The sequence below is a fragment of the Ovis canadensis genome, chromosome 2 (genome assembly GCF_042477335.2).
Source record: "Ovis canadensis isolate MfBH-ARS-UI-01 breed Bighorn chromosome 2, ARS-UI_OviCan_v2, whole genome shotgun sequence".
Classification (NCBI taxonomy): Eukaryota; Metazoa; Chordata; class Mammalia; order Artiodactyla; family Bovidae; genus Ovis; species Ovis canadensis.
In genome coordinates, this window is record NC_091246.1 from 184208645 (window position 1) to 184220698 (window position 12054).

Sequence of the window (12054 nt, forward strand, 5' to 3'; positions counted from 1 at the left end):
AGTAGCCCCCATTCGCTGCAGCTAGGGAAAGCCCTCTTGAGCAGCAACGAAGACCCACCACAGCAAAAATGATAATAATTTTTTTAAAAAAAACTTACCAAGGAAAGGGAATGTATGTATGGCAGTCCTTTTCAGAAGTTTCTGCTTTTAGTCAGGAACTTAGTCCTCATCTATTGATTTTCATTTGCCTCCAACGTAAAATAGTCCTTATGCCAAAGTGACATATTCTCATCCTCAACATGAGCAAGAGAAAAAGACATGTCCAGAAGCAACTTATAAAACACTTGGCAGGGAACTTGCCTGGTGGGCCAGTGGCTAAGACTCTGCATTCACAATGCAGTGAACCAGTGAAGCTGCTCAGTCGTGTCTGATTCGTTGCAACCCCATGGACTATCGTGTACCAGGCTCCTCCCTCCATAGAATTTTCCAGGCAGGAGTACTGGAGTGGGTTGCCATTTCCTTCTCCAGGGGATCTTCCTGACCCAGGGGTCAAACCCAGGTCTCCCACATTACAGGCAGATGCTTTACTGTCTGACCCACCAGGGAAGCCCTTAAAATATTCCTTATGTCAAAGTGACATGTTCTGGTCCTCAACATGAGCAAGAGAAAAAGACATGTCCAGAGGCAACTTATAAAACTTGGCTAAGAACTTGCCTGGTGGGCCAATGGCTAAGACTCTGCACTCACAACGCCGGTGGCCCCAGTTTGATCCCTGGTAAAGGTCCATCTAGTCAAGGTTATGGTTTTTCCAGTGGTCATGTATGGATGTGAGAGTTGGACTGTGAAGAAAGCTGAGCGCCAAAGAATTGATGCTTTTGAACTGTAGTATTAGAGAAGACTCTGGAGGGTCCCTTGGACTGCAAGGAGATCTGACCAGTCCATTCTGAAGGAGATCAACCCTGGGATTTCTTTGGAGAGAATGATGCTGAAGCTGAAACTCCAGTACTTTGGCTACCTCATGCGAAGAGTTGACTCATTGGAAAAGACTCTGATGCTGGGAAGGATTGGGGGCAGGAAGAGAAGGGGATGACAGAGGATGAGATGGCTGGATGGCATCACTGACTCGATGGACATGAGTCTGAGTGAACGCCGGGAGTTGGTGATGGACAGGGAGGCCTGGTGTGCAGCGATTCACGGGGTCGCAAAGAGTCGGACATGACTGAGCGACTGAACTGAACTGAACTGAACTGAACTGAAGGGAACTAGATCCCACATGCCACAACTGCAAGTTCACATCTGCAACTAAGGATCTCATGTGCCACAATTAAGACCTGGCACACACACACACACACACACACACACACACACAAAGGCCTGGCACAGCCAAATAAAAACTAAAACACTTGGCAGAACACAGCATGTATGTAGAGAAGCAATAGGAATTAAAATTCCGTCAAGGTTGCAGATATCATGGCAAGGTTCTACTAGCTGCAGAAACTAATTCAGGGAGTTTGGACTTAGCACTCTGCACTATGCCAGACACCAGATTGACACTGATGCTCTTTTTTGAAAATGGTCTCACTTGAGTATGACTTCATTTTATATCTTACTGTTGAAGGCATACTTGGTAAGGAATTAGATAAGGAAATAAGGGCCCCATCTGATTGGTGCTGAGGAATCTAATGTGGTGCTGTGCATGCTCACCCTGTGCTTTCAGCCAGCTGATCAGCTTCCTGCCAACTGAGTCACCCATGGCAGCAGGTTGTTGTTGTGGTTGTTAGTCACTCAATCATGCCTGACTCTTTGTGACCCCATGGACTGCGGCCCACCAGGCTCCTCGGTCCATGGAATTCCAAGCATACTGGAGTAGGTAGCCATTCCCTTCTCCAGGGGGTCTTCCCAAAGCAGAGATTGAACCTGAGTCTCCTTCACTGCAGGCAGATTCTTTACCATCTGAGCCACCAGGGAAGCCTCACCAGCAGGTTAGAGCATAAGCAGCTCGTTGACAGCCGCATCCACTTCCCAACATGATCCTGACCTCCTCAGCTTCTCTCTTCTTCTCCCATTTTGGTCTTATGCTCTGATCCTGATATTTGATATCAATAACTTGATATCCGATATCACTTTCCCAGTATAACCTTGGGCCTTTCTTATCATTTCACCAACACCTGCACTCCCATCTGCTGCCAGGCCATAGGCAAACAACACAGCCTGTGCCTCACAGTACCTGGAACATTTCACAGCCCGTGTGGCCCCTAAATAGCCCAGGTTGCCTCAATGTCCAAATGAGAAAATTTACAAAAAGCAAACTGAGGCTCTGATATATATCATAGGTTTTTAGATGTGACTCTTTGTATTGTCTCCTGCTTTGAGCAGAGGCCCCAAAACACAGAATAAAAATAAGTAGCAAAGACAGTCATGTTCTAAGGTGAGGTATTAGACTGCAAAGAGGGTGTCCTAACCCATTTTTACTGTCAGCACACCGCTTGTATCCAGGCTGTAAATGTAGACTATGAATCCAAGAGAAGGATCTAAAGATGGGAAAATATGCGTTTGTTTCTAGAGGGTTGCCACATGATCTGAATATTCCCATCAGCATTCCCTGTATACATCCCTGTATTTGGGAGGTGTGTTTCTCCCCATTTCAAGGCAAGCAAGGGAGGAGGCAGGCACTTCAAGAGAGTATTCCACAGTCTTGGCACACGCTCTCTTAATTTAAGGAACACAGAGTATGGTGCCCAAGTTCAGGGGCAAGAGGATGTAACTAGGGTGTATAGGAGCCTTGCTGCTCGGTCTGCAGGACAAGGAAAGAGAATTCTGATGGGAATGGCCTATATTTCCAGGCACAAAAATTAAGAAGAACTCCTGGGCCAAAAGTGGACCACAAAGGAAGGAAGGATACTGGGTTTCTTTCTTTTTCTTCTCTTTTTCTTTCAGTTTAATTGGCATATAATTGACATATGCCACTGTATAAGTTTAAGCATAATGATTTGACTTACATACATCATAAAATTATTACCACAATAAGTTTTGTGAACATCCGTTGTCTCACATAGAAAGAATATTAAAGAAACAGAAAAACAGTTTCTTCCTTGTGATGAGGACTAAGGATTTGCTCTCAACAACTTTCATATATAACATTCAGCAGTGTTAACTATATTTATCTTGTTGTTACATCACATCCCTATTGCTTATTTACCTTATTTTTTTTAATATTATCGACAACAAGAAATGAGGTTTTATTGCATACTGGGCTTCTTAAGAGTGACTCTACCAACTAGGTCTGCCTAGAGAGATGAGGTCTGTAACAGAGAACTACTTGAGGGGTGGGGGGAATTGTAAGTGGTCGAGTAAATGAAATAGGACTGTGCCAAGGGAACTACAGGAAAATATTTCCCAGCAGAAGCATTCCATGAGCTCAAGATCCACATTTGGAATATACCATGCCTGTGGTGTTCCAGTAAAGGTTTACCACCTGATTTCCAGGAAGAGTCCAGATTTGCAGCATTTCTGTCTTCCATGGTGTGATTGCTTGGCTCCTGTCTCCTGCCACAGCCAACTTATGTGGGAAAGATCCATGGTAGGACACCATTATAAAGTGTTTTTACCATGCAGATACAGTAGATGAAATAAACTCAAGACAAGAACAGAGATAAAGTGTGTGCTCAGTTGCTCAGTCATGTCTAGCTCTTTGTGACCACATGAACTGTAGCCTGCTAGGCTCCTCTGTCCATGGCATTGTCCAGGCAAGAATACTGGAGTGGGTTGCCAAGCCATCCTCCAAGGGATCTTCCTGACCTACGGATTGAACTTGCATCTTCGACATCGCAGGCAGACTCTTTATCACTAAGCCACTGGAGAAGCCCCAGACATAATAGAAAAATGTAATCAAGTAGCTAGGAACCATTGCATATTATCCTTGATTTGTAAAAAATTATTTAACTGTAAGTATATATATATAAATGGAGTAGAAAATGGCAGTCCACTCCAGAATTCTTGACTGGAAAATCCCATGGACAGAGAAGCCTGACAGGCTACAGTCCATGGGGTCACAAAGAGTTGGACATGCCTGAACGACTAAGCACATTATATATAATTTATTTTTTTTCAGTCTTTTATTTTATTTATTGTTGGCTGTGCTGAGTCTTCGATGCTGAACACAGGCTTTCTCTAGTCGCAGCAAGCAGGGATTACTCTCTAATTGTGCAGAGGCTTCTCATTGTAGTGGCTTCAGTAGTTGTGGCTCATAGTCTCTAGAGTTGCAGGCTCAATAGCTGTGGTGCATGGGCTTAAGTGCACCATGGCATGTGGAATCCTCCTGGACCAAGGATCAAACCCACGTCTCCTGCATTGGCAGGTGGATTCTTAACCACTGAAAAACCAGGGAAGTCCATAATTTCGTTTTTAATGATGGCTGGATTTAACAACCATATAAAATTCCTAATAATTAAACAATGAGTGCTTGAGGGATGACTTAGGCAAACTTCAGCATGCGCCACTGTACTATTTTCAGAAGTCACAGATATCATATTACAGCTAAGACCTTTTCTGTCCCTTCCTTGTCCTTTATCCATGGAGGCTTCAGAAACAGGATGACAATAGACAGCCTTGCTGTACTCCCTTCCCAATTTGGAACCAGTCAGTTATTTGAGATCATTCTATTGTTTTTGAGATTTCACCCAAGTACTGCATTGCAGGACTCTTTTGTTGACTATGAGGGCTATTCCATTTTTACTAAGGGATTCTTGCTCACAGTAGGATATAATGGTCATCTGAATTAAATTTGCCCATTCCCGTCCATTTTAGGTCACAGATTCTTAAAATGTCAGTGTTACACTCTTGCTATCTCCTGCTTGACCACATACAGTTTACCTTGATTCATGTACCTAACATTCCAGGTTAATATGCAATATTGTTCTTTACAGCATCGGACTTTCACCACCAGATGCATCCACAACTGAGGGCTGTTTCTGCTTTGGCCCAGCTGCCTCATTCTCTCTGGCGCTAATTGCTATTAGTAATATGCTCTTTTCCAGTAGCATATTGGACACCTTCTGACCTGAGGGCTTCATCTTCTGGTGTCATATCTTTTTGCCTCTTCATACTGTTCATGGCTCTAGATTAGTGATCACACCATCATGATTATCTGGGTGATGAAGATCCTTTTTGTACAGTTCTTCTGTGTATTCTTGCCACCTCTTCTTAATATCTTCTGCTTCTCTTAGGTCCATACCATTTCTGTCCTTTATCGAGCCCATCTTTGCATGAAATGTTCCCTTGGTATCTGCAATTTTCTTGAAGAGATCTCTAGTCTTTCCCATTCTGTTCTTTTCCTCTATTTCTTTGCATTGATCGCTGAAGACGGCTTTCTTATCTCTTCTTGCTATTCTTTGGAACTCTGCATTCAGATGCTTATATCTTTCCTTTTCTCCTTTGCTTTTCACCTCTCTTCTTTTCACAGCTATTTGTAAGGCCTCCCCAGACAGCCATTTTGCTTTTTTGCATTTCTTTTCCATGGGGATGGTCTTGATCCCTGTCTCCTGTACTATGTCACGAACCTCTGTCCATAGTTCATCAGGCACTCTATCTATCAGATCTAGGCCCTTAAATCTATTCCTCACTCCTACTGTATAATCATAAGGGATTTGATTTAGGTCATACCTGAATGGTCTAGCGGTTTTCCCTACTTTCTTCAATTTGAGTCTGAATTTGGTAATAAAGAGTTCATGATCTGAGCCACAGTCAGCTCCTGGTCTTGTTTTTGTTGACTGTATAGAGCTTCTCCATCTTTGGCTGCAAAGAATATAATCAATCTGATTTCGGTGTTGACCATCTGGTGATGTCCATGTGTAGAGTCTTCTCTTGTGTTGTTGGAAGAGGGTGTTTGCTAAGACCAGTGCATTTTCTTGGCAAAACTCTATGAGTCTTTGCCCTGCTTCATTCCACATTCCAAGGCCAAATTTGCCTGTTGCTCCAGGTATTTCTTGACTTCCTACTTTTGCATTCCAGTCCTCTATAATGAAAAGGACATCTTTTTTGGGTGTTAATTCTAAAAGGTCTTGTAGGTCTTCGTAAAACCATTCAACTTCAGCTTCTTCAGCGTTACTGGTTGGGGCATAGACTTGGATAACTGTGATATTGAATGGTTTGCCTTGGAGACGAACAGAGGTCATTCTGTCGTTTTTGAGATTGCATCCAATGACTGCATTTCAGACTCTTTTGTTGACCATGATGGCTACTCCATTTCTTCTGAGGGATTCCTGCCCACATTAGTAGATATAATGGTCATCTGAGTTAAATTCACCCATTTCAGTCCATTTTAGTTCACTGATTCCTAGAATGTTGACATTCACTCTTGTCATCTCTTGTTTGACCACTTCCAATTTGCCTTGATTCATGGACCTGACATTCCAGGTTCCTATGCAATATTGTTCTTTACAGCATCGGACCTTGCTTCTGTCACCAGTCACATCCACAGCTGGGTGTGATCACTAATCTAGAGCCACACATCCTGGAATGTGAAGTCAAGTGGGCCTTAGAAAGCATCACTATGAACAAAGCTAGTGGAGGTGATGGAATTCCAGTTGAGATATTTCAAATCCTGAAAGACGATGCTGTGAAAGTGCTGCACTCAATATGCCAGCAAATTTGGAACACTCAGCAGTGGCCACAGGACTGGAAAAGGTCAGTTTCCATTCCAATCCCAAAGAAAGGCAATGCCAAAGAATGCTCAAACTATCGCACAATTGCACTCATCTCACATGCTAGTAAAGTAATGCTCAAAATTCTCCAAGCCAGGCTTCAGCAATACGTGAACCGTGAACTTCCTGATGTTCAAGCTGGTTTTAGAAAAGGCAGAGGAACCAGAGATCAAATTGCCAGCATCTGCTGGATCATGGAAAAATCAAGAGAGTTCCAGAAAAACATCTATTTCTGCTTTATTGATTATGCCAAAGCCTTTAACTGCGTGGATCACAATAAACTGTGGAAAATTCTGAAAGAGATAGGAATACCAGACCACCTGACCTGCCTCTCGAGAAATCAGGAGGCAACAGTTAGAACTGGACATGGAACAACAGACTGGTTCTAAATAGAAAAAGGAGCACGTCAAGGCTGTATATTGTCACCCTGCTTATTTAACTTCTATGCAGAGTATATCATGAGAAACGTGGAGCTGGAAGAAGCACAAGCTGGAATCAAGCTTGCTGGGAGAAATATCAATAACCTCAGATATGCAGATGACACCACCCTTATGGCAGAAAGTGAAGAGGAACTAAAAAGCCTCTTGATGAAAGTGAAAGAGTAGAGTGAAAAAGTTGGCTTAAAGCTCAACATTCAGAAAACGAAGGTCATGGCATCCGGTCCCATCACTTCATGGCAAATAGATAGGGAACAGTGGAAACAGTGTCAGACTTTATTTTTGGGGGCTCCAAAATCACTGCAGATGGTGATTCCAGCCATGAAATTAAAAGATGCTTACTCCTTGGAAGAAAAGTTATGACCAACCTAGATAGTATATTCAAAAGCAGAGACATTACTTTGCCTACTAAGATCCGTCTAGTCAAGGCTATGGTTTTTCCAGTGGCCATGTATGGATGTGAGAATTGGACTGTGAAGAAGGCTGAGCGCCGAAGAATTGATGCTTTTGAACTGTGGTGTTGGAGAAGACTCTTGAGAGTCCCTTGGACTGCAAGGAGGTCCAACCAGTCCATTCTGAAGGAGATCAGCCCTGGGATTTCTTTGGAAGGAATGATGCTGAAGCTGAAACTCCAGTACTTTGGCCACCTCATGCGAAGAGTTGACTCAGTGGAAAAGACTCTGATGCTGGGAGGGATTGGGGGCAGGAGGAAAAGGGGACGACAGAGGATGAGATGGCTGGGTGGCATCACTGACTCGATGGATTTGAGTCTGAGTGAACTCCGGGAGTTGGTGATGGACAGGGAGGCCTGGCGTGCAGCGATTCATGGGGTCGCAAAGAGTCGGACACGACTGAGCGACTGAACTGAACTGAACTGTTCATGGAGTTCTTGCAGCAAGAATACTTAAGTGGTTTACCATTCTCTCCTCCAGTGGACTATGTTTTGTCAGAACTTTCCACCATGATCCATCCATCTTGGGTGGCCCTGCACAACATGGCTCATTGCTTCATTCAGTTACACAAACCCCTTCACCATGACAAGGCTGTGATCCATGAAGGGGTTTGATTTTTAAATTTTTAACATTTGAAATATTTAAAAGTACCTTTTTTATGCACAGGACATCCTTTAGAAAGGGTGCAATACAAGTATGTACAAATGTATGTATATATATTATTTACTACACTGAATATTTTACACCATAAGTTCATAACACTATAATTCTTAGTAATTCTGAGGAATAAAATATTCTAGAATTATAACTTAAAACATATTGTAAGTCTGAAAAGATATTGTTTCTTATCATAGGTCCTCATATGGCCATTGATCAAAAATTATTTACTGATGCTATCTTGTATGACCATTGCTAGACAATGTGGGGAATATATTCATTGACTCACAAATATTTCTTGAGAGCCTGTTATGTTCCACCCTCTATTCAAGACAATAGACTATCTGAAAATGACCTTAACTTCAAAGTACTGGAGATATAACAGTAAATAAAATAAATAAAGCCCTGGGGACTTCCCTGGTACTACAGTGGCTAGGACTCTGTGCTTACAATACCAAGGGCCCAGGTTCAGTCCCTGGTCAGAGAAGTAGATCCCACGTGGCCCTACTAAAACCAGCACAGCCAAATCAGTCAAGCAAGCAATAAATAAATATTTAAAAATACATAAATAATTAAAGCCCTTATATTCTGGAATTTATTTTTTAGAGGTGGGGAGTAGACAATAAATAAACAAAACCAAAAACAAGTAAACACAGACTGTGATAAGTGCTCTGAAGAAAATAAAGATGAAGATGTGATAGTAAGTAGAAGAGAACAGTTTCCAGTGGATCTGTTAGGGAAGGCCAGTCTAAAGAGGTGACTTGTGTTCAGAAGACTGAGATTGAACCATAAATGTGAATAGCTGTGGGGAGAGCAACTAATGGAGGAAATAACAGGTAGTTTAAGAAGTAAGACCAGGTGTGGCTGAGGCCTCAGTGGGCAAGAAGTGGGCAATAAGATGGGTTAACTGGTAAGCAATGGCCAACACAAAATTAAAAACAAAAAAACAAAACTCTGGCTGCCATATGAAGAATGAATAGGAGGATGGATACAGGGAAAAGGGAGAAATTAAAAGATTATTTTCAGAGTGCTGAGGGAGATGACAGTCTTGCGTTTGATAAGAAGTCCCTGTGGCTCATTGGGTAAAGAATCCTCCTACAATACAGAGACACAGAAGACACGGTTTCGATTCTGGGAAAGGAAGATTCCATGGAGGAGGAAGTGGCAACCCACTCCAGCATTCTTGCCTGGAAAATTTCCAGGTCACAAAAAGTCGGACACAACTGAGTGACTGAGGGCACACATACACAGCAACCAAGACATGTCTTGCAAAAGGTAGGGAATGTAAATCCTATAGAAAATGTCCTTAATTTGCCTCCTAAAAGAATCTCTAGGTTGAAATTTTTTATGCACTGAGCAATTTGCTTTCATGGATGTTGTTAGGTTAGATTTTAAAAGCTAAACCTTGCGAAATCTGAATTACCCACAGTCCTGTTTCACCTTCCCAAGTCCTCCATATTGTGATTTCCAGAAGTGTTAATTGCAGTTCAGTTAAGCACTAAGATATAAAATAGTTACTTTTAAAATCAAGAATTTGTGGGTGGTGAGAAGACCAGGCAGCCAAAATTCTCAGAAAATCCTCATCTTAGAATGACCTTGACTTCAGATTCTCCCCCTGCCAGGAATTTGCTTCATTAATGGCTCCTTGAAGCAGCTGTTGTCACTGAAATAGACTTTTGAGGTCATTAGGTATGAGAAGGACACATAAACTAGGAAAATTTGAAAAATGTGGCTAGAGTCCACTAAACTTAGCATTAACATCTTAGCAAAGGTTAATTTTTTTACTTTTTTAGAGCAGTTTTATTTTCACAATCAGATTAAGTAGAAAGTACAAAGAATTTCTCTGCAATCCTTCCACTCAAATTCTCCCCTCTAGCAACATCCCTAAACAGATCAACAGTATTTTAAATTCTACATGAACACAATTTTCCATGCCTTTCTTGTCTAACAAAGATAAACAAGTGAAGATTTGTTTTTCACAACATGCATTTACTGCAGCTAAGATAAGTCTCTGATATCTCATCATGATGACCCTTCGATTTTCCTCATAGACCAAGTCGATCACTGCCCCTTGGTCACTCAAAGCAGCTCCTATGCTATTTCACAGACTATCCTGTTATCAGTAGGATGTATCAGCTGCCTTCATTCCCCCACCTTCTCAGCCAGACTTACACTGTCAATGGTCTTTTTTCCTTAGGTAAGTGAAAGGAATACATTTTTTGAAACGAATCACATACCATGCTGGATGTATCTGCCTGTGCCTTATTGGTCAACTAATGCCTTGAACTTTAATCAAAATGTACCATCATACAGGGTAAAGTAATTCAGAAAGAGAAAAACATAGATTGTATGACATCATTTATATATGGAATCTAGAAAAATGGTACAGATTAATTTATTTGCAAAGCAGAAACTGAGACACAGATGTAGAGAAATAAATGTATGGAAACCAAGGGGGAGAAGGGGTGGTGGACTGAATTAGGAGATGGGGATTGACATATATTAGGGCTTCCCTGGTGGCTCAGAGGTTAGAGCATCTGCCTGAAATGCAGGAGACCTGGGTTCGATCCCTGGGTTGGGAAGATCCCCTGGAGAAGGAGATGGCAACCCACTCCAGTATTCTTGCCTGGAGAATCCCATGGACAGAGGAGCCTGGTGGGCTGCAGTCCATGGGGTCGCCAAGAGTCGGACACGACTGAGTGAATATACTACTATGTATAAAATAGATAACTAATGAGAACTTACTATATAGCACAGGGAACCCTACTCAGTTCTCTGTGGTGACCTAAATGGGAAGGAAATTTAAAAAGTGGATACACATATAGCTGATTCACTTTGCCATACAGCAAAAACTAACGCAACATTGTAAAGCAACTATACTCCAATAAAAAATTAGTAAAATGAAAAGAGAAAGATTACTTGGATTCGACCCAACCCTTTCTCACACAGTTCTTGGAAAAAAAAAAAAACTGTTGTGGAGACAATTCAGTACAAACACAGTGGGATTAATTAAACAAATTAGCAGGAATCTAGTGCTTTGATTCATTAGCTTGCTCTTTATCCTGTACTTACTTTGTGCCAGGTGTGGTGCTTGGCACATAATAGTAAATAAACCAGCAATGGCCCCCATTCTTGCAGAGCTCCATCTAATGTGCTTGTTCTCAAAGGGCTAATTTTATCCCCCCACAAGGAATATCTGGCAACATCTGGACACAATTTTTGGTTGTTACAACAGGAAAGTCACTACTAACCTCTAGTAGGTAGAGGCAAGAAAGGCTTCTCAACACCTCTAATACACAGGACAGCTCCATAATAATGCAAATGGTGCCCCCAAATAGCCACTGCCCCAAACATCAATAGTGCTGAGGTTGAGAGGCTTTGGTCTAATGAATGGAAATACGTTGCAGATTTACTGAACAGTCAACTAAATCCTCTGTGGAGGATTCCCAGCAGGAAATCATCACTTAGAATGAAGTGTTTGGGATTTATATTGACATCTCAAACCTGCAAACAGAAATAAGTCCAGCCAACATCAGAAGAAGGTACAAGAACATATAGGAGGTTTAGCTCACTGTGATGTTTTCCGATTCTAGTACAATGATTCTCAACCTAAGGACTGCTGTAGAATTCCAAAGAGTTTTAAAAACTTCTGGTGACCAGTTTGCACTTCTACTAGGTATACAGTAGGGAAATGTGAAACCTAACACAGAGTTGAGGGCTATCTCAGATCCTACCTGCAGGGAAAAACTGTAGCGGAGACAGTTCAGTAAACCTTATAGGGATATTTAAACTTTCTTTCTTTCCTTTTTTTCCTTTCTTTCTTTCTCCTCTAAATTCCTTGAGCAGTTAGGTACAATCTACTTCACA

General features: G+C 41.9%; 1 non-coding gene across 1 annotated transcript; it reads left to right on the forward strand.

The window, feature by feature from the left end:
- Positions 1 to 10697: 10697 nt before the first annotated feature.
- On the forward strand, positions 10698 to 10769 carry TRNAF-GAA (transfer RNA phenylalanine (anticodon GAA)). The gene has a single exon. It is a non-coding gene; the product is annotated as a tRNA-Phe (tRNA).
- Positions 10770 to 12054: the final 1285 nt, after the last annotated feature.